The sequence below is a fragment of the Lepus europaeus genome, chromosome 7, assembly GCF_033115175.1.
Source record: "Lepus europaeus isolate LE1 chromosome 7, mLepTim1.pri, whole genome shotgun sequence".
Classification (NCBI taxonomy): domain Eukaryota; kingdom Metazoa; phylum Chordata; class Mammalia; order Lagomorpha; family Leporidae; genus Lepus; species Lepus europaeus.
In genome coordinates, this window is record NC_084833.1 from 99078379 (window position 1) to 99103060 (window position 24682).

The 24682-nt window shown below is 39.9% G+C and overlaps 1 protein-coding gene and 1 pseudogene across 4 annotated transcripts in view; one reads left to right on the forward strand and one right to left on the reverse strand.

Moving 5' to 3' along the window:
• ARHGAP20 (Rho GTPase activating protein 20) overlaps window positions 1–24682 on the reverse strand; it is a 140242-nt gene that overhangs the window by 65711 nt on the left and 49849 nt on the right. The window lies entirely within an intron of this gene.
• On the forward strand, window positions 903–1516 carry LOC133764675 (peroxisomal membrane protein 4-like; annotated as a pseudogene).

Genomic DNA, 24682 nt, shown 5'->3' on the forward strand with positions numbered 1-24682 from the left:
ATTTTCAAAAAGAACATTTTAAAACCACTTTATATATATAAAATCCTTGAATAACTACTAAAAATCTTGAGATTCCATTCCTGCCCCCCAACCTTTGGGACTGACCAAACTTCCTGTACACAAATCCCAAAAGTCAGTCATTTATGTATGAGTGAGTGCATATGTACCCACTCTGTGTGTATCAGAATCCTTGATAACTGAGGATTAATTATTCTAGAAACACCAGTAATTATAATCCTAGCCAAAGGGAAAAGGCTTATAAACTACATACTCCAACATGAAATTCTGTGGTTTTTTTTTTTTTTTTTAGATTTATTTGAAAGGCAGAGGTAGAGAGAGATGGGGGGGGGAGATAGAGGGAGAGAGAGAAACAGAGAGAGACAGAGACAGAGACAGAGATCTTCCATCTGCTGATTCACTCCCCAAATGGCTGTAATGGCAAAGCCTGAGTCAGGATGAAGCTAGAAGCCTTGCACTTCATTCTGGTCTTCCATGTAGGAGGCAAGGGCTCAAGTACTTGGGCCATCTTCTGCTGACTTCCCAGGCATATTAGTAAGGAGCTGGACTGGAATTGGAACAGCCGAGATTCGAACCAGCACCTCATATGGGATGCTTTTTAAATGAGTAAATCTCTGATGTTATATCTGGGGAACTGGACTCTGGCCTCCAGCAGGCAGGTGGATGCCTCTTGCCTAGGCTCCCCATATGCCTCTGTCCATGGGCTTCCATCCTGCTCTCACGTCTCATCTGTAGGACTCCTGCACCAAATCCCCATGTGGCACAGATGGAGAAACGGAGGCTCAGCAGAGTGACAAGCCCGAGGCTACAGCACCAGGAAGTTTAGAGCTGGAATTTGAATTGAGAGCCAACTGCAGCTAGCCTTACTTCTCCAAAACTATGGAGTCAAAATCTGGGCCCCTCATGCGCTGGTCATGACCTTTCTCTTCAGGAGCAGCAGGACAGCAAGGAACAAACCAAACCAGCACTCTCAGTCCTGCCAGAGCTTATGGTCTTGCATGGGGTGGTGGAAAAGAAACAGAAGGAACGTGTGTGGTGCCTTGGAAGCCTCCAGGAGAAGCTGCAGGCCACGTGCACCCATTCCCGGAACCTGGCCAGCTTTGAGTTTGCCTACAAGGGCCTCTGTGTCCTGCAGTCCCGCATGCAGGGTAAGACCCACCAGGCACACTCATTCCTGGCTGCCTTCATCGGGGGCTTCCTGATATTTAGAGACAACAATAACATCAACAGCCAGATCAACATGTATCTGACATCACGGGTCCTGTTTGCCCTGTGCCGCCTGGGCGTGGAGAAGGGCTATATCCCTTAGCTCAAGCGGGACCCATTTCCACTGCACACTGCAGTGGTCTGGGAGCTGGTGCTGTGGCTTTTTGAGTATCACAGGTCCACTCTGCAGCCCTCGCTGCAGTCCTCCATGACCGACCTGTACGAGGACAGCAACGTGTGGTATGGCATCTCAGACTTCCTCATCCACAACAAGAGCTGTCCTTCCAAGTGACGCAGCCCCAAGGTGCTGATGGGGGCTTCTCTGCCCCAACAGGCTCCAGGCAGTGGCAAGCTATGGCTGGAGGTCTGGCTCTACCAACAAACCCTCCCAGGGAGTCCTGCCTTCTCAGAACCATGGCCTCACACTCCGCCTTGTGTTATCCAAGGGCTCCACTCGCCCAGGGAGAAGCACTGGTCTTCAAGTCCTCAGAGGTACTCTTGAGTGGTAGGGCAGGCCAAATCGGGCTGAAGAGACTCGGGCGTGGTTCCCACTGTGCTGCTGAGATCAGGGCAAAGCCACTCCCGCCTCTGGGCTCCTGGGCTCATCAAGCTCAGAGGAGGGCCCTGAGACCCCTTTCTGGTGGGTGCCTTCTTTCTCCACTGTTCTTATGTCATAGAGGGTGCTCTGCTGGTAGATTGTGGTTTACAGCTATTTGTGAAAAACATGGCGCTCCTCGCTCAGGTGTTGTTTTCCTACAGAAGTTCTAGAGCCCCACTGTCCAACAGAAACACGATGTGAGCTGTACATGGAATTGGGATTTTTCTAGAAGCCACTTTAAAAAGGGTAGGAGGTAGCAGGTGACACAAAACTTAATTATAGATTTTAACCTAACGTTTCAAAATGTCATCATTTTAACAGATAATTGGCATAAAAAATTAGAGATATTTTCCAAAAAAAAATCTGTTAGTTTGCAATAAAATATTCTCATGCCTCTTTCTGAAAAGTGTCTTCAGATTCAGTTACCTCAGGTTTCTAGATAACTTCATTGTTTATTTTACTGTACTAAAACTCACTTATTCTAGGTTGAATAAAAAAAGTAACATATTTAAAAGATGCTATAATTTTAGATAGGGCTGCCTTAAAGCATCTCCAGTGTTTCATTTAAGTCTATGCTGGCAAATTTAATCTTTTTTTAAAGATTTATTTATTGCTGGCGCCGCGGCTCACTAGGCTAATCCTCCGCCTTGCGGTGCCAGCACACCGGGTTCTAGTCCCAGTCGGGGCGCCGGATTCTGTCCCGGTTGCCCCTCTTCCAGGCCAGTTCTCTGCTGTGGCCCGGGAGTGCAGTGGAGGATGGCCCAAGTGCTTGGGCCCTGCACCCCACGGGAGACCAGGAGAAGCACCTGGCTCCTGCCTTCGGATCAGCACGGTGCGGCCGGCCGCGGCGGCCATTGGAGGGTGAACCAACGGCAAAAGGAAGACCTTTCTCTCTCTCACTGTCCATTCTGCCTGTCAAAAAAAAAATGATTTTTTTTATTTATTTAAAAGTCAGAGTTACACAGAGAGAAGGAGAGGCGGGGGGAGGGGTCTTCCATCTGCTGGTTCACTCTCCAGTTGGCCACAATGGCTAGAACTGCATGATTCGAAGCCAGGAACCAGGAGCTTCCTGCAGGTCTCCCACACGGGTGCAGGGGCCCAAGAACTTGAGCCATCTTCTATTGCTTTCCCAGGCCATAGCAGAGAACTGGATCGGAAGTGGAGTAGCTGAGACTTGAACTGGCACCCAATTGGGATGCCGGCACTGGAGGTGGCAGCTTTAACTGCCATGCCACAGCAAAAGCCCCAGAAAATCTAATTTTGATATTCACCCTTTGAAGCACTAAAATCTAATGTACATTCCATTTTCAAACAAAAAGTGAACCTAAGCCTTAAAATGAGTTTAAATATAATGTTTACAACATATACTGTCTACAAATATTATGCCAGGAGATTTTAAACAGCAAAAGCAAACAATTTTTATATCACTATGGTAAAAATAAAGTTTATTTTTCCTATTATTAATCCTTTTCATCTGATGGTGTCACCACTGGCACAAATAACTAAATTACATAGGATATGACAGTACTTAAACGGTGTGACATCTTAAGTAATTATTTTCACCCCATACAACTTTAACAGCTCTCATTTCATTTCTGGGTCACCAAAAAGACACAAAACTGAGTTGACAGGCACATGTTGACTGCCACCAATATGTTTAAAACAATGTAATTAGTGGTAAAAATGATAAAATATATAGCTAAAAGAGGTAAGCACCATAGAAAAGAAGTACAAATCAAATATTAAGGGTATTTGGGAGTCAGAAAGCATCCTCTTAGATATCCTCGGATGGTAAAATGGGAAGAGAAAGGGTCGGGAGGGAAGAAGATGGGATCAAAGAGGAATCTATTTCCTCTGAATCTTTTAGGCAGTTGTATTCTGAGCAAAGAGAAAAACTGCAGCATGTAAAGATCAGGTGATTTGCTAAAGGTCACAAAGCTATTTTTTTGTCAAGGCAGACCTGAAACAATGGTATCCTGATGCCCAAAGCAAGCAGGTATTGGATTAGGCATGACATTTTGGATGTAAGCAGAGTTTCAGCAGTGCTTTTCATCCAGTTTTATTCATGGCAAATGATCTTTGCTTTGCATTTCTCTGGCTGAGATAGGTTATAATGAAAAAAATATTTGCTTGGGGCTGGCACTGTGGTGTAGCAGGTTAAGGCTGCTCCCTTTCCAATTGAGCTCCCTGCTGATGCCCATGAGAAAGCAGCAGAGAATGGCCCAAGTGCTTGGGCCCCTGCACCCACATAGGAGACCTGTAAGAAGCTGCTGGTTCCTGCCTTTGGACTGGCCTAGCTCCAAATGTTGCGACTGTTTGGGGAGTGAACCAGTGGATGGAGAACCCCTCTGTCTCTCTTTCAATAAATAAATAAATAAATCTTTAAAGAAAAATCAAGTCTAAAATTAGTTTAAAATTTGCTAGGAAGACACTGAGAACAGGAAAAAATTCCACAGTTTGTTTAAATCACCTTCATTATTTGATCTTATGAATCTTTTCAAAAAGACACTCTTGGTATCCCTAGTATATTAGCAGTATCTATTCAAAATAGGTATTGACTAAATGTATTTACAGCCTACAAAAGTGCTACTCAGCATTTTTTTTTAAAGATTTATTTTATTCATTTGAAAGAAAGAGTTACAGAGAGAGGTAGAGCCAGAGAGAGAGGTCTTTCATTCCATTGGTTCACTCCCCAAATGACTGCAACAGCCAGAGCTGTGCTGACCCAAAGTCAGTAGCCAGGAGCTTCTTCAGGTCTCCCAATGCAGCTGCAGGGGGCCAAGCACTTGAGCCATCTTCTATTGCTTTCCCAGGCCATAGCAGAGAGCTGGAGTGGAAGTGGAACAGCCAGGACTCAAACCGATGCCCATATGGGATGCGGGCCCCCACAGGCTAGGGCTATTAATCTGCTGTGCCACAGCACAACTCCCACTACTTAGCATTTAATTACATATTATCACTTATGCTCTCTACTTATTTTGCATCTGTATGCCATGTTTCCTCAACAGGATGTCAATCTCTTAGTGGTACTTCACTCTGTATAGCAACAGTTCAGGTTGTGTTTCTGATTCCTGGGTCCTGGAAGTGTGCTTAGTTTAGAGGACTGAAATGCTTGCAAAATGAACAGCTAGATAAACAAAACAGGAGCCTCAATTTCTTCTCTACGTATAAAATTAAAGTAGAGAAGTCACTCAGTTTAGCTGGATCATTAAGAAACCAAAACTAAACCCTGTTTCAAAAGCACTGTGGCCTAAACCTGTGGTGGTTCTACTACTTTTTGGCTGGAATGGGGTTTGTTTTTCTCTCTTTAGGCAGACAGTTGCCACAGTTCCAGGAATCCAATGGGACACAGGGTACAGAAAGTAGTTCTTTTAAGCAGAGGCAAACCCTTCTGATTATCTGCTCCTATTCTCTACCTTTATGATTGTAACTGTGCCTTATCTGCATGCCATTCTATTTCTGGAATGATTTTCTATTAGTTCTTATAAATACAAATAAAAAAAAGTACGAGAGAGTTCCAAAAAGATAAATATTTGAATTCAAGTAATTTATAGTGATAGGACTTTTCTTAAGGGATCAGAGCATTCTGAAAAGTGAGAAAAAACTAAAACCTATCAGAAATAACCTAAGCCAACTCTCTTACCCAAGCCAACAAATTCTAATTTAGACTCATCCCTCTCAAAGACTTCAGCTGTGTACACATGTTCAACACTATGTACTAGGATGCCCAGCATGGTTTTAGAATTCTAAACCCTAATGTGAGGACATATCTTTCAATTTTGTTCTGTAGAAAATACAAAGCCTGGCATATACTCAACAAATGTTTGCTGAATTTAAACCAAAATGAACTAAGGAAAAACAAGAAACTTTTAGGTGTTTATTCACTGAATACTAGTCATAGAGAACCATCATAGTAAAATCAACACACTGAAAGTCTTTTGATCACTTCTCAAAACCTTTTCTCTCACATTTGTATTTTCTAGGAGATCACAGTGGTCATAAGTTAATGTTAAGTATGTCTTGTATTTTATTCAAAGCTTTTACATAATGCTACTATTAAGGGAGTACTTTTAAATGGCTGCTGATGCATGTTAAAGTGTGAAATCTACATATTAAAAGCTAGACAAAATAAAAATTGACAGCTCCCCTTAAATCAAACCACATTTTATGGCAGTTTTCACATAGCTAAAATGACGACATTGCCTTAACAAAGCTGAAAGCACGCACTGCATCTGTGTTGTTGGAGCTGAGCAAACACACGTGTGGCTAATTTATTTCCAGACTTTGACAATTTTAGTGCAAAGCTATCAGGTGCTTTTTCTGACCACTCAGTGTAAGTGATAAAGCAAAATGCTGTCATAGTGGCCTCCCTGGAAACAGAGGATAGTAGGGAAGTACTGTACTATTTCTAGTACTTCTAATAAAACTATATTCTACATAAATTCCAAAAGTTTCTGAATCTAGGAGTTTGGAGAAGTTTGAGAATAAATCCTTTGGCAGAACACAATCAAATTCCAATGGAAGTTTCATTTTTAATTTTTTTTTTTTGGAAATTTCATTATTATTCTTCAGAGAAAGCCTGTTCTTTAACCTCAATGCTGAATACTTAGACACAAAATTCCACAAAAACAGAGTAAAATTACTTACATTTGAGCTATCTAACCTCTTTTTATTAATCATTTACGTTAGTAAAATTGTGCCATTTTATCTGTGGTGCCATCTTAAGCTCTGGGCACCATCTTAGGCTCTGGCCCCGGGCACCATCTTGCACAGTAGGCTTTGGTCCTAAGCCCAGCCTGCCTTGCTAGAAGTCAGGCGACCAAATGGCCCAACCACAAACGTCAGCTCCACATCCACCCTAATGGGATTCATTGCTCCCACTTCTCTAGCCCCTGCAAGAGTGTAATAGGACCTGCTTCCTCGTGCTCTCTCTTGACCTCTTTGTTGGCCCCTCCCTCTTTTGTGCCCTCTCCCTCTCCCTTCAGCCTGTCGGACTTCCCCCCACCCAACAATAAATCTTTATTTTAACTCTGGTGTTTGGTGTGTTTTGTGGTGACCTTACAATTTATAGTCATTCATTCATTCATTCATTTATTTGAGATTTGGAGAGAGATGCTGCTCTTATTTTCTAGTTCACTCCTCAAATACTTGCAATAGATGGGGCTAGGGTTAGCCAAAGCTTGAGTCAGGAACTATATCCAAGTCTCCCACATGGGGGCCAACACCCAACTAGTAGAGTCATTATTGTTGCAACCCAGGTACTCATAATGGAGAGCACAGCTTGGACTCTAACCTAGGAACTCTGATATGGGATGGAGGCATCCCAGCTGGCATCTTAACTGCTAGGTCAAATGCCACTCCATTCATTCATTCTCTTCTTCTTCTTTTAAAGCCAGGAACCTAAATAGACAACTTTCTCAAAGAGAACAAAACAAAAGAGGGATGAAGAGCAACTTTCTCTTCTAGAACCAGAGCCTAATGTGTCCACAACATTAGCAGAAGAGAATCAGGGTTCCTGACTTCACAGAGCTTACAATGAGACAAGGCAAGACAATATAAAATCATTAGAGTATAGAAAACTTTAAAAAAGGTGGTACCAATTGGAAGTATAAGCAGGAAGATTCATCATCTTATAACAAAAAAAAATACACTAAAATGAAATAGAAAGGAGACTTAATTCTAGATTATCAATGAATTACTAGCAGTGAAATCTGGAGTGGGGAAGAATGAGAGAACTATATGTGAATTACAGGTAGGATTAATGTTTTGGGTTGCCACATTCATATATGTTCCACGAGTCCAAGAACTGTCCATCTCGTTCACTGCACACCAGAAACACCTGGTCATTAGATATACTCAATAAATATTTGCTAAATTAATTACAATCATGAATGTTTATCTTGTTATAGTCTTATAAAGACCTTTTTGTAGACAGTCATGGTTTCCTTTGAAGGTAGCAGATATCATAGGATCAGTGACCAAGGGTCTCACACCTCTTAATTCTTAATATGGTGCTTATAAGAGTGAAGTTCCTTGGACTTGGCAATGGAATGACTTGAGAAAGGGAAGAAAGAATCAGTTCTACTTCATAAATCATGTTTTCTAAGGGTAAGTGATGGTATCCTTTGAGGAATGTTAATAGTTATCTTACATCAGGGAGGCCTTTCCTAACTATCCTAACTTAGTCACCTTCTAATCGCCTTGTTTTATTTTCTCATACTAGATACCACTTTCTAATACTCTGTTGTTTGTGTGTTTTGCTATGTGTAACTCATCCCCATCCCAGGAAAGCAGCAGCCTTGCAGCTATACATGCATAAGCCTAGAGAAGTGCCGGATACCTAGCTGTCACTTAAATATTTGTTGACTAAATGAGCCAACTGCTGGGCAATGAGAAAAGGAGATAGCCAAAACACTTACTGCTTCTACAGTTCTCATTCTGTGGTGGCATAATATAGGTTGCAGATCTGTAATCCAAAAATCCAAACTCAAAAATGCTCCAAAATCAGAAACTTTTTGAATATCAACATGATAGCACAAGTGGAAAACTCTACATCTGATCTCATGTGATGGGTCACAGGTAAAATACAGGCACACTAAAAATACTGCATCAAATTACCTTCATGATATGTGTATAAAGTATATATGAAGCATAAGTGAACTTTTTAAGCTGTGTCCCATCCCCAAGGTATTTCATTATATATATGCAAATACTCCAACATTTAAAAAAAAAAATCTGAGATCTGAACACTTTTGGATAAGGGATACTCAATCTGTATTTAGAAAACAGAACTTGAGGGCAACACCACATTGAAACGTTTACTTCTCATTTTTCAGAGCTTTTATATGTTGGTATACATAGTGAAATTTAATTTTAAAAAATCCTTCTTCCTGCCAACTAAATATCTAACAGCAGTAATGGTTTCTACTTACCCTGAATATACATTGAGAAATGCAGTTTCATGTTTTGTGTCTGATCCCATCTAGCCTGCCATGGCAGTGATGCCTAGCACTAAGAGTTCCTTTGTCTACAGCTGGGCCACAATGTTAAACAGTAGGTATGGGGACTATAAGGAAGTCAAGAGATGAAGACTGAATTGAGAGTTCCATCCATCTTTCCTTACCTGAAGACTCTCCCTCCACTGCCAGCATTGATGCATTTGGGTTTTACTAAGCTTGAAACTCTCTGAGCTTCTTCATTAATTTTGAAAAATTCTTGGCCATTGTATCTTAAAACATTTTTTTCTTCTCCATTTTTCCCTTCCTTATTCTGGAATCCCAATTACATATACAAGTATATGAGGCATTCTGGTAGTTATTCAGCTCCTGGATGCTTTACGTTTTTTCCCTCTGTAAAATTTCTATTTGCTGATATTTCATGGTTACTGATTCTTTTAAGCTTTGTCAAGTCTTCTGATAAGCCAGTTGAAAGAATGCTTCATTTGATATTGTGTTGATCTACAACATTTCCACGTGAGTCACTATAGGTTGGTGAACACTATCTACCTTTTCTACTAGATCCTTTATGTAAAATGTGTTTTAATGCCACTGATAGTTCCAACTTCTGGTTCAGCTTGCAGCCTGGTTGCTTTATCTTTCAACAGTGAATTTTTTCCCTTGTTTTTTAGAATGCTGTGACTTTTTTATTAAATGCTGGATACTCAGAAAATAATACAGATGTAGATGAATAGTGTTCTTATGCAAATAGTCATACATTGTCTTTTTTTTTTTGATAGGCAGAGTGGACAGTGAGAGAGAGACAGAAAGAAAGGTCTTCCTTTTTGCCGTTGGTTCACCCTCCAATGGCTGCCACGGCTGGCACACTGCGGCCAGCGCACCGCGCTGATCTGAAGGCAGGAGCCAGGTGCTTCTCCTGGTCTCCCACGGGGTGCAGGGCCCAAGCACTTGGGCCATCCTCCACTGCACTCCCGGGCCACAGCAGAGTGCTGGCCTGGAAGAGGGGCAACTGGGACAGAATCCGGCGCCCCCACTGGGACTAGAACCCGCTGTGCCGGTGCCGCAAGGTGGAGGATTAGCCCATTGAACCGCGGCACCGGCCCATACATTGTCTTCTATTAGGCTGTTAGTATGAGAGTTTGTTGAGTCAATTTAGTAAGCAGCTGAAGTTGGGTTTTGTTGTTGCTATCTTTCATCCCAACACAATATAGGATTCAAATCTTTCCAGTGACAGGCTACTGCCACCTTATTTAGGTGAGGCCTAGGATGCTTGAGAGTTTTTCTCACTGTTTCAGTTCCATTTTCACTTTTGGCAGTTCCTGAATGCCTTCACTATTGGGGGAGGTATCTCGTCCATTCTTGCTCTTCCCCAGCAGTAGACTGCAATTTGTTAGGCTTCTTGTGGAGATGTGAGATCCTCCGTTTTTCTAGTCTATCTCACTTTTGGACACAGGCTATGCCCCTGGGCTTCTGAGGCAGGATCTTATATTTCTGTCCATCCTCAACCCCATGACTGCCAAACTCTGCCTTAAATCCCTGGCAGCTCTTGAAAAGAACATTTTTCAGCTTTGCCTTTGTAGTGGCCAGAGTCCTGGGGAAGCTTATAGACAGGCATTTCCTTTTTTTTTTTTTAAGATTTATTTTACTTGAAAGAGTTACAGAGGCAGAGGCAGAAAAAGAGAGAGAGAGAGAGAGAGAGATGTCTTCCATCAGTTGGTTCACTCCCCAAATGGCTGCAACTGCCAGAGCTGGGCTGATCCAAAGCCAGGAGCCAGGAGCTTCTTCAGGTCTCCCATGCAGGTGCAGGGGGCCAAGGATTCGGGCCATCTTCTACTGATTTCCCAGGCCATAGCAGAGAGCTGGACTGGAAGTGGAGCAACCAGGACTTGAACCAGCACCCATATGAATGCTGGCACTGCAGGCGGTGGCTTTACCTGCTATGCCACAGCACTGGCCTGGGCCTTTACTTCTACTCCTTCCCAGAAGCAATGGGTATCTGGATGCTTGAGTCTGCGGGTGACAGCATGAGTTCCCTCTTCATCAGGCAGATGGTTTTGCTGCTGCTTCTTCTCAGGAAGTAATGGAACTTTGCATGGACCCTGCGGATGAGAGGGTCTGTTGTTCCTACCTTTGTAGTTCAAGGCTTTGCTTAGTGTAAAAAAATGTGTGAAGAAACCAATGATTTCATGCCTGTTTCCCAGAGGCAGTCAATACACTTTTGCATGCCTAGCTACTAAGGTCGGCTCTCTTCTATCTCCTGGACCATCCCCAACGTTTTTCCCCTGTCTGTGAGAAAACCAGTGGAGGCCCATGGAAAAGAAGTCTATACAGGAAAGTAAACTCCTTGTGTTCTGGAATCCCAGTTACTTTCAATTGATATTTTAGCCCACACCTAGTGCTTTCAAGATATGCATTAAACTTTCAATTACTTTTTTACCTACTGTAACAATGACCATCTCTTCTTTCCATGCTCTTCCTAGGCAAAACAGTTTATGTGTCATGTCTTCAGAGGGGCTTGTGACTCTGTGGAATTTAGTTAACTTGGTTGTTTTGTATAACCGATTCAAGAAACGCTAAAATTTTGAAGATTATTTGGCCTTTGCTCATTGTTAGGATAGGACTGAGACTTGATTTTATTAAGGAAAGCAGCGCTTATCATACACTTAATACTTTTTCAATCCTGGTCCTTTAAGTTGGTGAGCTATATCATTTATTTTTGTTGTTAAGTCTATTTCAGCTTTAAATTTCTAAGCTTCTGAGAATATCATAGAAGGGAAATATAAATATAGGCTGTGAGGAAAATAGAGTAAGAAAACCAAATCTGGCTATGAGGTAGTCACTAGCCATTCAGATAGGCAAACTTTTAAAGAAATTATGATGATACATGTGTGGTAAGGGAGATTTAACATAGCTTAAGTGAAAATAATGATGCTGAGTTAATATGAGGAGTAAGGAGCTTGGAGAGGGAAGACAGAAATATCTGGCCAAGAAAAGCATCAGAAAGCATAAGCAGAACTGAACTTCGTTGTATTATCTAAGTAGAGTAGCAGAGGGAAAGTACATTCAAGACAAAGAGAGGGAAGTAAATCTTCAGAATGTTGAGATCTAAAATTTGAGGAAAGATGGGAATTAAGAGCACACATTTAGGAGTCACATCTGATTTAGAAAGTTTCTCTGCCACATCAGGACAACTGTTATTTTGGATATTTGGGTAAGCCTTTCAATTGCATTTAACCATTCTGTCAACTGGAAATATTAATGTCTATCTCTCAGAGTTATTGTGTGGATTAAATAATACAAGTAAGGCACTTAGCTAAGCACATCTGGAACACACCTGTGCTCTATACACAATAGCTATTACACTGGTAGCAATGGTTCTTCATCACAGAGCAGCAGCACCACATATCCTTTGTACCACTGGTCATTTGGGATTTTTCTAGAGATCTGAAGAAGCCTAAAGGGTCACTTGCTTTAGGAAAAAAATGTTTTCTTAAGATTAACCCTATACTTCTTTAAGCTATTATATAGTTCCTTTCTCCTTATTGCCACAAAACCTAGAATATATATTTAAAAGTAGTTCTCAAGAAAGACCCTCCTACTGGGAAACAGTAACAATTTAGGCCTGGCAAGTGCAAGGAATTACTAATTTAATCTGTTCCACTGCCTCTATGTGGGAGAGAAAGCAGATAAAAAAGGTATAGGCTGAAAAATCATTCTTATTTATAGGAAGGAGTTAAATTCATACAATACAAATATAGTGAAACAAGATTTCTCATTCTGCAATGACTTCTTTTCCTGAACACAGAATTAAAGTTTGGTCCATGCCTGTCACACCCAAGATTCAGGTTGCTGTTGTTTATTGTTTGCTTTTGTCTCCTACTACCAGAACGGGCAGCAGATCTCCAGACACTTAATAATCCCAAAGAGGTATGGGAATGGCCCTACTATTGCTCAGAAATTAACTATTAACTTGAATCTCCCTTGCCAAGTAACCTTAGACATACAATCTAAGATTTCTCATTCATAAAATAAAAAGGCTGGTGGAAAAAAAATCTATACAATTGCTTTAGTATGAAGAGAGGGATATCTGCATCTGAAATGAAGAGACACAATAAAGGAATCTTAAGTTCTAGTGGAATTCGTAACTACCCTTTAAAGTTGCATGTTCAGTATAGTGAGTTCTGGTCACATAATACTTTCATCATTATAGAAAACACAAGTAGTATTTCTCAGTATTGCTTGAACAATCTAATCATAAAAGTGTTAGCTGATTCTTTTTCCTTTCCCACTGAAGCACATTTTTTTTTACTCATTCCACCATTCCACAATCCTCACCAATAAAAATTCTATCTAGAATAATTTAAATATTTACTTAATATTAACTTTAGGTAATAATTATAACAATTATGCATCACATGAGGGTGTTTTAAAATGTTCACAGAAAAACAAAAGGTACATTTTTAAATCTATGCAGTTTTATTATAACATATATTTTCAACAAACTTTTTGAAAACCCTTTGCTTATGTAATTTTATAATAAAATTGCATCTATAGACAATTTTTTTTCTTGTCAAGGAATGATATCTCAAGGAATAGGATAATAACTTATTGAAAGTTTTAAAGTAGTACAGTATCTTATCTGCCTATAGTATTTCAGATATGATTCTGTTTGTAACCTAGTGAATTCTGCCTATTATGTCATGTAACCAAATCACAGATATCAACTTCAATAGCTTATTCTTCATATTCCTGGGTTCTTACCTATATTTGCAAGAGACTTTCCTTTTATGCTATGTGGAAAGTTCCTCATGGAAGTTTCCCCTTCTTTCTATAGGCAGTATAGTTAATAGCATAGGTTTAGCAGTCAAACATGACTTTAAATCCAGGTTCTGGGGTTAGCATTGTTGTGCAGCAAGATAAGCTGCCACCTGGGAAACCAACATTGTAGATGATCACTGGTTTGATTCCCAGCATCTCTACTTCTGATCCAGCTCCCTGCTTAAATCGCTTGGAAAGGCAGTGGAAGATGGCCCGAGCGAACCCCTGCCACCCATATGGGAGACCCAGATGGAATCACAGGCTCCTGGCTTTAGTTTGGCTCAGCCTCAGCCATCGCAGCCATCTCGGGAGTGAACAAGCAGATGGAAGATGAGGATCTCCATCTCTCTTTCTCCAACTCTGCTTTTCAAATAAATACATAAATCTTTTTTAAAAGTCCTGATTCTGTCACTAAGTTGTATATCTTAACCTTTAATCCCTGAATCTAATTTTTTTTCTCAATTTTAATGGAGACAATTAAGCGTATGTATCTCATAAACTACTGGGGTAAAAAAAGAAGAAATGTGTTTAAAACTCTTAGGGACACAGCAAATGCACAAAAAATAAAAGTTAGTTGCAGAGAGTAAAGATCACATGAAAATCAAATTCTTGCCCAAATAACAGGATATTTGGCAGCTGTCAAAGTATCAGTTCACAGAGTACACTTAATTGTAAAGAGAAAAAGGAAACATTTTTAAAACAAAGGTATCAGGTCATCTTAGTTAAGAGGGACAACCTGATATGTTACTCCTAAAGTGAATTAGAGTATGTCATCTTTACAGCATTCTTTGAGATATTAATAACATCGAACATCGAGGTTGTAGACAAAGCTTCTAGTTTATAAAAAATGTGAACGAAATAAAACAAGTTAAATGACCACACAAGGAAACACTAGACAAACCTAGAATGTGGTTTGCGGTAGTCAATGTGCCAATGGTATCTGCCTGGTGGTACTCAGGTGCTTGTGTATTCCTTACCAATATTATACCAGTGTTTGTTCTAGTGACCAAGACTATGCTAGAGGTGACAGTATGTCACTTCCCAGGTGAGCTTATGATAGAGGCTCGAGCTTTTGTCTTTGGTCAGAAGGTATGAGGCATCTTTGTGGCTATTTCTCTCGGATTACTTACTGTGGGCTGCTATGTTGTTAACAACTTGACAGAAAGACCCCCGTGATAAAGATGAATCCTCTTTCCAACAGTCCCCAGAGTAAAGCCTTCCTTGCAGCTCCTTCTGCCTCAGTCAAACCTTCAGTCCACTACAGTGTCAGCTGACATCTTCTAGATGTCTCCTTCTCAGAAATTATGGAAACAATAAATGTTTTAAGCTGTCAGGTTTAGAATAATTTGTTATGCACAAATGGGTAACTAATATGTTAGCTATTCTATAGCCAAATCCAGGTTTTTAAGACCAGTATCTTTTAGTATTTTTTATTTTAATATTTAATCAGTTTTTAACACATTCAATACAGTTTGTAGACACAATTCTAAGAATGTAATGATAATCCCTTTCTCCCTTCCTCTTTCCCTCCTACCCTCCCTCACTCTTCTTCCCTCTCTTTTTTCAAAGTTTTGAGGTAACAGCTTTTAAATTTGCACTAGAGTAAAAAGGTGTAATGCTCATCAGCTAACAAGTTTAACCAGTAAAAAGCAGTAAGATTCTAGTTCAGTGAGAGAATAGACAACAGCTATAAACAGTAATTGAATGGAAAAATGATCATTTCATCCATATAAGCAAGTTTTAAAGTAATCACAAATCATTAAAACTATAGTAGTAAGATTTCAACAGTTTGCACCCACATAGAAACACAAAGTGAAACATACTGTTTGAGTACTAGTTATAGCATTAAATCACAATGGACAGCACATTAAGGACAGAGATCCCACATGAGGAGCAACTGCACAGTGGCTCCTGTTGTTGACCCAACAAATTGACACTCTAGTTTATGGCGCCAGGAACCGTCCTAGGCTGTCGTCATGAGTTGCCAAGGCTATGGAAGCCTTCCAAGTTTGCCGACTCTGATCATATTTAGACAAGGTCATAAAAGACAGAGTGAGGATAGTAACCAATGATCCTAAGAGTGGCATTTACCAGGTTTGAACAATTATACAGCATTAAGTGGGGAAGAGGACCATCAGTACACACATGTTGGGAGTAGAGCCATTGGTGGTAGAGTAGAGGTTATGATTACAAAGGAATGAGGCCCAAGTGCATTAGACAGGGCCTAGAACAAAGGACAGAGTCATTATTAGAGGAGCTAAGAAAGGTGCTGTCTAAGCTACAATTAAGTTTTCTGATTGAGAGGCAAATAGAACCTGATAGAAGGGGCTTGATAATAATCTGGTGGGCTTTAGGCCTTGTAAATTCAGAGGCCCAAACCTATCTATCTCTTCACATGGGGTATATCCTAAGGGAGGTGTGAACCTCCTAGGGGAAGGCACTCTGTTGACTTTCATTACTTGGCTGGCCTGGGAGGAGAGCTGGCCAGGTAAAGGCAGGGGACATCTCTAACAAGAAATTTACAGTTCTGCCTGCAATGTTGCTGACCCTACTTGACCATCCCCTCAGCTGCAGTGGTCACTTTGGAAGTTGGGCTGAGTGAAGGGCTTTTCAGCTTAGAGCCAATAAGATCTGTGGCTCTGACCTGGGCATCCTTCGACTCCAGGGCAGGTCCATTTCCAGTGATCCAACTCTTGGCAGAGCTGCCAGGGCTCTTCACAAGTTGACTTCTGCTGAAGCCCAGGCTTACCACATTGAAAGCCACTGCAGTGGACTGGCCTGTTGGGTCTCCTTGAGGGCAGATCACTGTACAGATCAGCCATTAATAGGCCTGCCACCCATTGCTTCTGATGCCGAGCTTTCTTTTCCTCCTGGTTTGTGTTAAAGCAGACCAGAGGATGCAAGTCAAGGGAGTGCCCGTGTCCCATCTCTAATCTTCGGTGGCCTGAACTACAAGTCTATAGTCACAGGCATGTTCTGTAGTAGTTTTTCTAAGGTAGACAATGCCCATGAGGAAATTTACATTCTCATTTTAAAACTTTCTTTCCCTTTGGTCTGAAAGGGAGGTTTTTTCTACTTACTGTATACTTCGCTGATGGCGAAGTGAATCTAGCTATGAGATTATTATTTAAGTTCTTATTTTGGCTATGCTATTGCAGAAAAATGTTAGCCATCTCTTTTATAAGGTCTAAAGATTAAATTGTGCATCCTACAGATTCCTTCATAATAGAATTAGTTTCCTACCTTGAAGAGAATAGAGAAATGAAAGAACAAGTTGGGCTTAGAATAGAGAAATGAGGGAGCAAGTCCTAGATCGCTTGCTGACAATAGCAATATCACATGAATACTTAGCAAACCGTTTCAACCATTAGATAACAACTTAAGAAAACATTTACCAGAAGGTCCAATGCCTTCTATAAATTTTAAGAATCATGTATTTGAAAACACCTCTTAAATATCTAACATGGTGTAGTTTGTTTAGCCAGTAAACTTAAGCACAACCATATAAAATGTTTTTAGTTTCTTTCTACCAACAAGTGTAAAACATATGATACACAGATTCAGGTCCCACAAATTAAAATGTATCTTTGATTGATTTTAGCAGCTTAAATTTATGGACAATCTTATCTATAAGCCATTTAAAATAAAACTCTTAATAAAATTTCCCCATGTGGACATACAATATGTACACACATATAACATAGCATAATAGACCAATATAGCAATTTTAATAATAGCTTTTAAAATGTTTAACTTTTTTTGTAGATTGCCAATTGATTTGAATTGCTTTTTCTTTTTAGTAACCTCAGTTAACCATACTTTCTCTCAGTTGGTACTGTTAATACATTATTGGCTTCATCTGTTTACAGAGCCATCCCAAAGTACTGAATACAATAAAAGTGACTGGAAAAAGTCCATAGGAACCTATAGGAGGACAGCTAAACACAGAACCAACAACGCTTTAGTTTTGTGAGCAGCAGATCATATATAACTGTGGATGACAAAAGACTTTAAGTCGCCATGTTTAAAATTATAAACTCATCAACCAACAAGAGGCACTTGCTTACTTCACAGTATTTTTGAAAGCACCTGTAGGATTTTACAAGTATTTAACCCTTTAAGCCTCTGGGGCTTTCTCATTAAGATAACTATCATGTCTAGTAACACAAGATCATTAGACTTTTTAATTCTCAAACATTTGTATTAATAGCATTTTCCATTATAGAAACTTAAAGTCTGGTACCACATCACATCTTGACAGTACTTCTAATATACTCCAAATAGACTGATTAGTTGGTGTCTCTATAAGATGAGAGACATAGGTCCTTCGATTTTTTCAGTTGGGCCCAAACTGGAAAAACCAAAGTCCAGGATTTACTGGAAATTTTAGAGACCAGATTGTTTGAAACTTTGATTTTTTGAATGCCTGTCAAGAATGCCAAGAAGGCTCAAAATCCAAAATATCTGCTTGAAATAAGATTCCTTAAAATCATGTCATAACATAGACCAAATTTGATCATTGTTACAAGGTGATTATTCAAATTTTTGAAAAAAGCACATATTTAAATAACCCATAGCTCTTAATAAAAATTCAGCTGTTTTTGAACAATTAGAATTTAACAGACATCAAGAGAACATAATAGATTACTTTAACACATTGCTTTAACAGAGCATCAGAGTTTAATTCTATGTCAAAGAGAAATTGAGCTTCCTGTGATCTTTTGCTGTGAGGTTTCCTTCCTTTACCTTCTTTCATATTGGTGACCATGTTTCTGTGTTTTTGTGTGTAACACATCTTTAAGCATCTTTTGCAGGGCAGGATGAGTGGCAACAAATTCTTTCAGTTTCTGTTTGCTATGAAAAGTCTTAATTTCACCTTCATTCACAAATGAGAGCTTTGCAGGATATAGTATTCTGGGCTGGCAGTTTTTCTCTCTTAGTACCTGGGCTATGTCTCGCCATTCCCTTCTAGCTTGTAGGGTTTCTGATGAGAAGTCTGCTGTGAGTCTAATTGGAGATCCTCTAAGAGTAATCTGACGTTTCTCTCTTGCACCTTTTAGGATCTTTTCTTTATGTTTCACTGTGGTGAGTTTGATTACAACATGTCGTGGTGAGGATCTCTTTTGGTCATGTTTATTAGGGGTTCTATAAGCTTCCTGTACTAAGATGCCTCTGTCCTTCTCCAAACCTGGGAAATTTTCTGCTAGTATCTCACTGAAAATGCCTTCTAATCCTTTCTCCCTCTCCATGCCTTCAGGAACTCCTAGAACCCGAATGTTGGGTTTTTTAATAGTTTCCTGTAGATTCCCGACAATATTTTTTAGATTTCTAATTTCTTCTTCTTTTCTTTGGTTTGCCTGTTTCCTTTCCTGTTCTCTGTCTTCTAAGTCTGATATTCTCTCTTCTGCTTCGCCCATTCTGTTTTGAAGGCTCTCTAATGTGTTTGTCATTTGATCTATTGAACTCTTCATTTCATTATGATTTCTCGTCACTATCAGAGTTTCTTGTTCCACTAGTTGTTTCATTTCATTTTGATTCCTCCTTAATATTTCACTTTCACGAGAGAGATTTTCTATCTTGTCCATGAAGGATTTCTGTAATTCAAGAATTTGTTTTTGAGAACTTCTTAATGTTCTTATCAATTTTTTGAGATCCGCTTCTTGCATTTCTTCGATCTCATCATCTTCATAATCTTGATTTGGGGTGTCTTTTTCATTTGGGGGCGTCATAGTGTCTTCCTTGTTCTTGTTAGCTTGGTTTTTGCGTTTGTTGTTTGGCATGTTGGAGATATTTGGTTTCTTCACTGTGGTGTTTTTTCTTGTTACACTATGGCTCTATATTAAGTGGACTGTCTGCTTTCAGTGGAGCCTTAGAGGCTTGAGATGAATGTGGACTGAGAGCTGTGTTTGGTTCCTCAGGGTTGAGGGTGTGTCAAAAATGACATTCCCAGGTTAGGTGTGGTAAATCTCTCTTTCTTTTTTTGATTTAAAAGGGAAGTAATTCCGCACAGCTGAACATAATTGGAGGTAGCAGGCAAATGATATACCCACAGGAGCCAGAGATCGGAAGCTCTTTCCCAAGGACCACACAGGGAATCTCTGCTGCCCTTAGTGTGGGCTCCAGTTCTCCTGCAGTCTCCCACTGGGTTGCCAAGTTAGATGCTAATCTCCTGTTATTTCACCCCTCCCCACAGAGTCAGGTTTTCCTGCTAGGCTCAGGGCTGGTGCAGACCTGAGGTCGCCCTGCTTATGACGTATGTCCAAAATGGCGCCTGCTCTGTCTTGCTCGCCTTTGAGAGGTGAGCGGAGAGAGAGAAACTTGTGTCCGTATCAGTCACTTTTTTTATTTTTATTTTCTCTCTCTTCTAGTTAGCCTGGTGAACTTTTCCCCACAGAGTTTCAAGCCTCGTTCCCTCTAGCCTCCTCTTTCCGCTTGCCCGCTGGTATCTCGGGCTATGGAGGTTCGGCTCACCTCGCGTTCCAGCGCTGGTGCGTTGAGTCTGCCGCTGGTGTCCCGAACTTGGGCTCCCACGCTCTCCACGCAGGTCCACTGTGAATCACTTGTTCCGGAAGAGTTTCCTCTGCTGTTTCATCCCCTACTCTTCCTTGACCCTGCAGTATCTCCACTTATATTAAACTTTCTCTCTCCCCGGACTAAGTGTGCTCCCTGCCTATTCCGCCATCTTGCACAGTGACCTCAACTTTTTTAAAACTTTCTTAACCAATGGTTTGACAAAGGTATAAAACAAAGGTATATAAAGACATATTTGCGGCCGGCACCACAGCTCAATAGGTTAATCCTCTGCCTGTGGTGCGCTGGCACCCCGGGTTCTAGTCCCGGTTGGGGCGCCGGATTCTGTCCCAGTTGCCCCTCTTCCAGTCCAGCTCTCTGCTGTGGCCCGGGAGGGCAGTGGAGGATGGCCCAAGTCCTTGGGCCCTGCACCCGCATGGGAGACTAAGAGAAGCACCTGGCTCCTGGCTTTGGATCAGCACAGTGTGCTGGCCGTAACGCACCAGCCACCAGCCGTGGCAGCCATTGGAGGGTGAACCAATGGTAAAAGGAAGACCTTTCTCTCTGTCTCTCTCTCTCACTGTACACTCTGCCTGTCAAAAAAATAAAAAACAAAACTATACTTGCAGCAATAATGATACACACAAGCCCTTCTCCCTTCCCTTCTTTTCCATTCCATTTTTTTTTTAATGTTTAGCTCCCACATGTAAGGGAGAACATGTGGTATTTGTCTCTATGTCAGGCTTATTTTCCTCAATGTGATGTCCTCCAGTTACAACCATTTTGACACAACTGACAGAATTTCATTCTTTCTTATACATGAATAATACTCCATTGTGTATATATACACCACAATTTCTTTAACCATTCATCTGGTAATGGACGCCTTAGTTGATTCCATATCTTGGCTACTGTAAACAGTGTGCTATAAACATGGTGGTACATGTTATGTCCTTTGGGTATGTATCCAGTAGTGGAATTGATGGATTTTATGGCAAGTCTATTTCTAGTTTTTTAAAAAATCTCTACACTGTTTTCCACAGTGGCTGCATTAATTTACATTCCTATCAACAGTGTGTTAAGTATTCCCCTTTCTCCACATCTTCACCAGCATTTGTTTCTCTGTGTTTTGAACTTTAGCCACTGTGACGGGGTGAGGTTATATGTCATTGTGGCTAGTGATATTGAGCTGAACATTTTTTCATATATTTGTTGGCCATTTGCATTTCTTCTAAGAACTGTCCATTGAGGTCCTTTGCCCATTTCTTTAATGGAATTTTTTTTGGTTGAATTTAAGTTGTTTATATTTTTATATTAATCCTATGTCAGATATGTAGCTTACAAATATTTTTTCCCATTCTGTTGGGTGTCTCTTCACTCTACTGATTGTTTCCTTTGCTGTGCAGAGGCTTCTAAGTTTGATACGGTCCGATCTGTTTAGTTTGGTTTTGCCTGCGCTTTGGGGGTCTTGCCCAAGAGGCTGTCCCCTACACCAGTATCTTAAGTGTGTTCATTGCATTATCTTCCAGCAACTTCATAGTCTCAGGTCTTAAGTTTATGTCTTATAACTCCTTCTTGAGTTGATCTTTGTACATCGAGTTATGGATCTAATTTCATTCTTTAAGATTTATTTATTTGAAAGGAAGGTTACACACACACACACACACACTGATAGAGGGAGGAAGGAAGTGAGAGAGACACCCTTTATCTGCAGAGGGTTCTCCAAATGGCTGCAATGGCTGGAGCTGGGGTGATCAGAAATAGTCAGGAGCTTCTTCTGGGTCTCCCATGTCGGTGCTGGAGCCAAGGAGTTAGACCATACTTCACTGCTTTCCCAGGTGCATTATCAGGGAGCTGGATCAGAAGTGGAGCAGCTGGGACTAGAATCAGTGCCCGTACAGGACATCAGTGACATGGGCAGCAGCTTTACTTGCTGCACCACAGAACCAGCCCTTCTAACTTTATATAATTTTGCCTGCACAATTTGTTGAAGAGATTATTCTTTACTATATGGTCTGAGCATTTTGTCAAAAAAAATCAGTTGGCCAAATGTATGCAGATTAATTTCTGGGCTCTCTATTCTGTTCTATGCATTGGTTTTCATGCCAATACCATGCTGGTTTAATTACTGTAGCTTTGTAGTACATTTTAAAGTCAGGTATTGTGATGCCTCCAGCTTGACTTTTCTTGCTCTTGTGATTCCATATGAATTTTAGGATTATTTTTTCTAATTCTGTCAAGAACATCACTGGTATTTTGATAGCAATTGCACTGAACCTGTAGATTGCTTTAGGTAGCGTATACATTTTAATGATATTGATTCTTCATCCCATGAGCAAAGACTATCTTTCCATTTTTTTCTGTGTCTTTGATGATTTCTTTCATCAATGTTTGATAAAATTCATTGTGGAGATATTCACTTCTTTGGTTGAATTTATTCCTAAATATTTGATTTTTTATGTGGCACTTATGAGATTTCCTCCTTGATTTCTTTCTGTAAGTTTATCATTAGCATACAAAAAAGCTAATGTTTTCTGTATGTTTATTTTGTAACCTGCAACTTGACTGAATTGGTTCATCAGTTGTAAACGCATTTTGGTGGAGTGTTTAGGTTTTTCCATATATAATATCATGTCATCTGCAAACATGACTTCTTCTTTTCCAATTTTGATTCCCTTTATTTCTTTCTCCTCCCTAATTACTTTTGCTAAAGCTTCCGGTACTATATTGAATAAGAGTGGCCAAAGTCTTGTTCTAGATCTGATGGGAAATGACTTCAGCTTCTCCCCATTTATGACATTGGCTGTTAGTCTGTGATATACAGCCTTTATAATTTGGAGGTGTGTTCCTTCTACACCTAATTTGTATAAAGTTTTTATCGTGAAGGGGTATTGAAGCTTATCAAGTGCTTTTTTGCATCTACTGAGTTGACCATATGGTTTTTGTTCTTCATTCTACTGATGTGATTTACAACGTTTATTGATTGAACCACCTTTGCATTTCTGAGGTAAATCCCACTTGATCTTGATGTGTGATCTTTCTGATATGCTTTTGGATTAGATTAGCTAGTGCTTTGTTGAGAGTCTTTGCATCTATATTCTTTAAGGATGTAGTTCTGTAGTTTTTGGGCTGTGTCCTTGTTCAGTTTTGGTATCAAAGTAATGCTGGCCTCATAAAAAGAGTTTGGCAGAGTTCCATCCTGTTCAATATTTTGGAATAGTTTGAAGGGAAATAGAGTTACTTTCTCTTTGGATATTTTCTAGAATTCAGTAGTAAAGCCATCAGGCCCTAGACTTTTCCTGGATCAAAAACTTAATTACTGTTTCAATGTCATTGCTTATTATGGGTCTGTTAGGCAGTCTATATCGTCTTGAGTTAATCCGAATAGGTTTTATTTATCCAAGAGTTAATCCATTTCTTGAAGGTTTTCCAGTTTATTAACATATAGTTCTTCATAGTAGTTTCTTATGATCCTTTGTATTTCAGTGGTTTCAGTTATAATGTCTCTTTTCTCAACTCTAATCGTATTTGAGTTTTTGCCTTTTTCCTGTTAGTCTGGCTAGAGTTTTATCTATTTTGTTTGTCTTCTCAAAAATCCAACTTTTTTGTTGATGTTTTGTTTTTAGTTTTGATTTCATTCATTTCAACTCTGATCACTATTATCTCTTGCCTCCTGCTGATTTGGGATTTGGCTTGTTCCTGTTTTTCTGTCTTTGAGATGTGTCATTTCATTTTTGAGGAAATTTTTTTTTTAATGTAAGCACTTAATGCTACAAACTTCTCTGTTAATACTGCTTTTGCTGCATCCCACAGGTTTTGGTATTTTGTGTTTTCATTTTCATTTACTTCAAAAGTTTTTGATTTCCTTTTTAATTTCTTCAATGACCTACTGATCATTCAGTAGCAAATATTTAGCAAGTATTTAGGAGTGCTTTATTGTTCTTCTTATTGGCTTCTAGTTTTATAGTCTGAGAAGATGCATGGTATGATTTTAATCTTTTTAAATTTGCTGAGACTTTATTTGTGAACTAACATGTGCTCTACACCAGAAAATGTTCCATGTGTTGATGAGAAGAATGTGTACCCTATAGCTAATGGGTGAACTGTCCTGTGAATGTCCGTTAGGTGCATTTGCTTGATAGTATGTTTCAATTCCAACATAACTTTATTGATTTTCCATCCGGATGATCTGTACATTCATGAGAGTGGTATGTTGAAATCACACACTATTATTGTATTGGAATCTCTCTCTCCATTTAGGTCTAATAGTATTTGCTATATATATCTGGATGGTCTTGGGTACATGTATGACTGTTCTGTCTTCTTGCTGAGTTGAACCTTTTATCAAAATATGAGTTCTTTATTTCCTTTTAAAGTTTTTGATTTAAAGTCTATTTTATCTGGTATCAAGTTATCTATTCCTATTCCTTTTTAGTTTCCATTTGCTTGGTGTACCTTTTTCAAGCCCTCCACTTCCAGTCTCTGTATATCTTTGTAAAGTGAGTTTCATGTATGCAGAATACAGTAGGGTCTTGGTTTTTTATCCATTCAGCCAACTTAAGTCTTTTGGATGAAG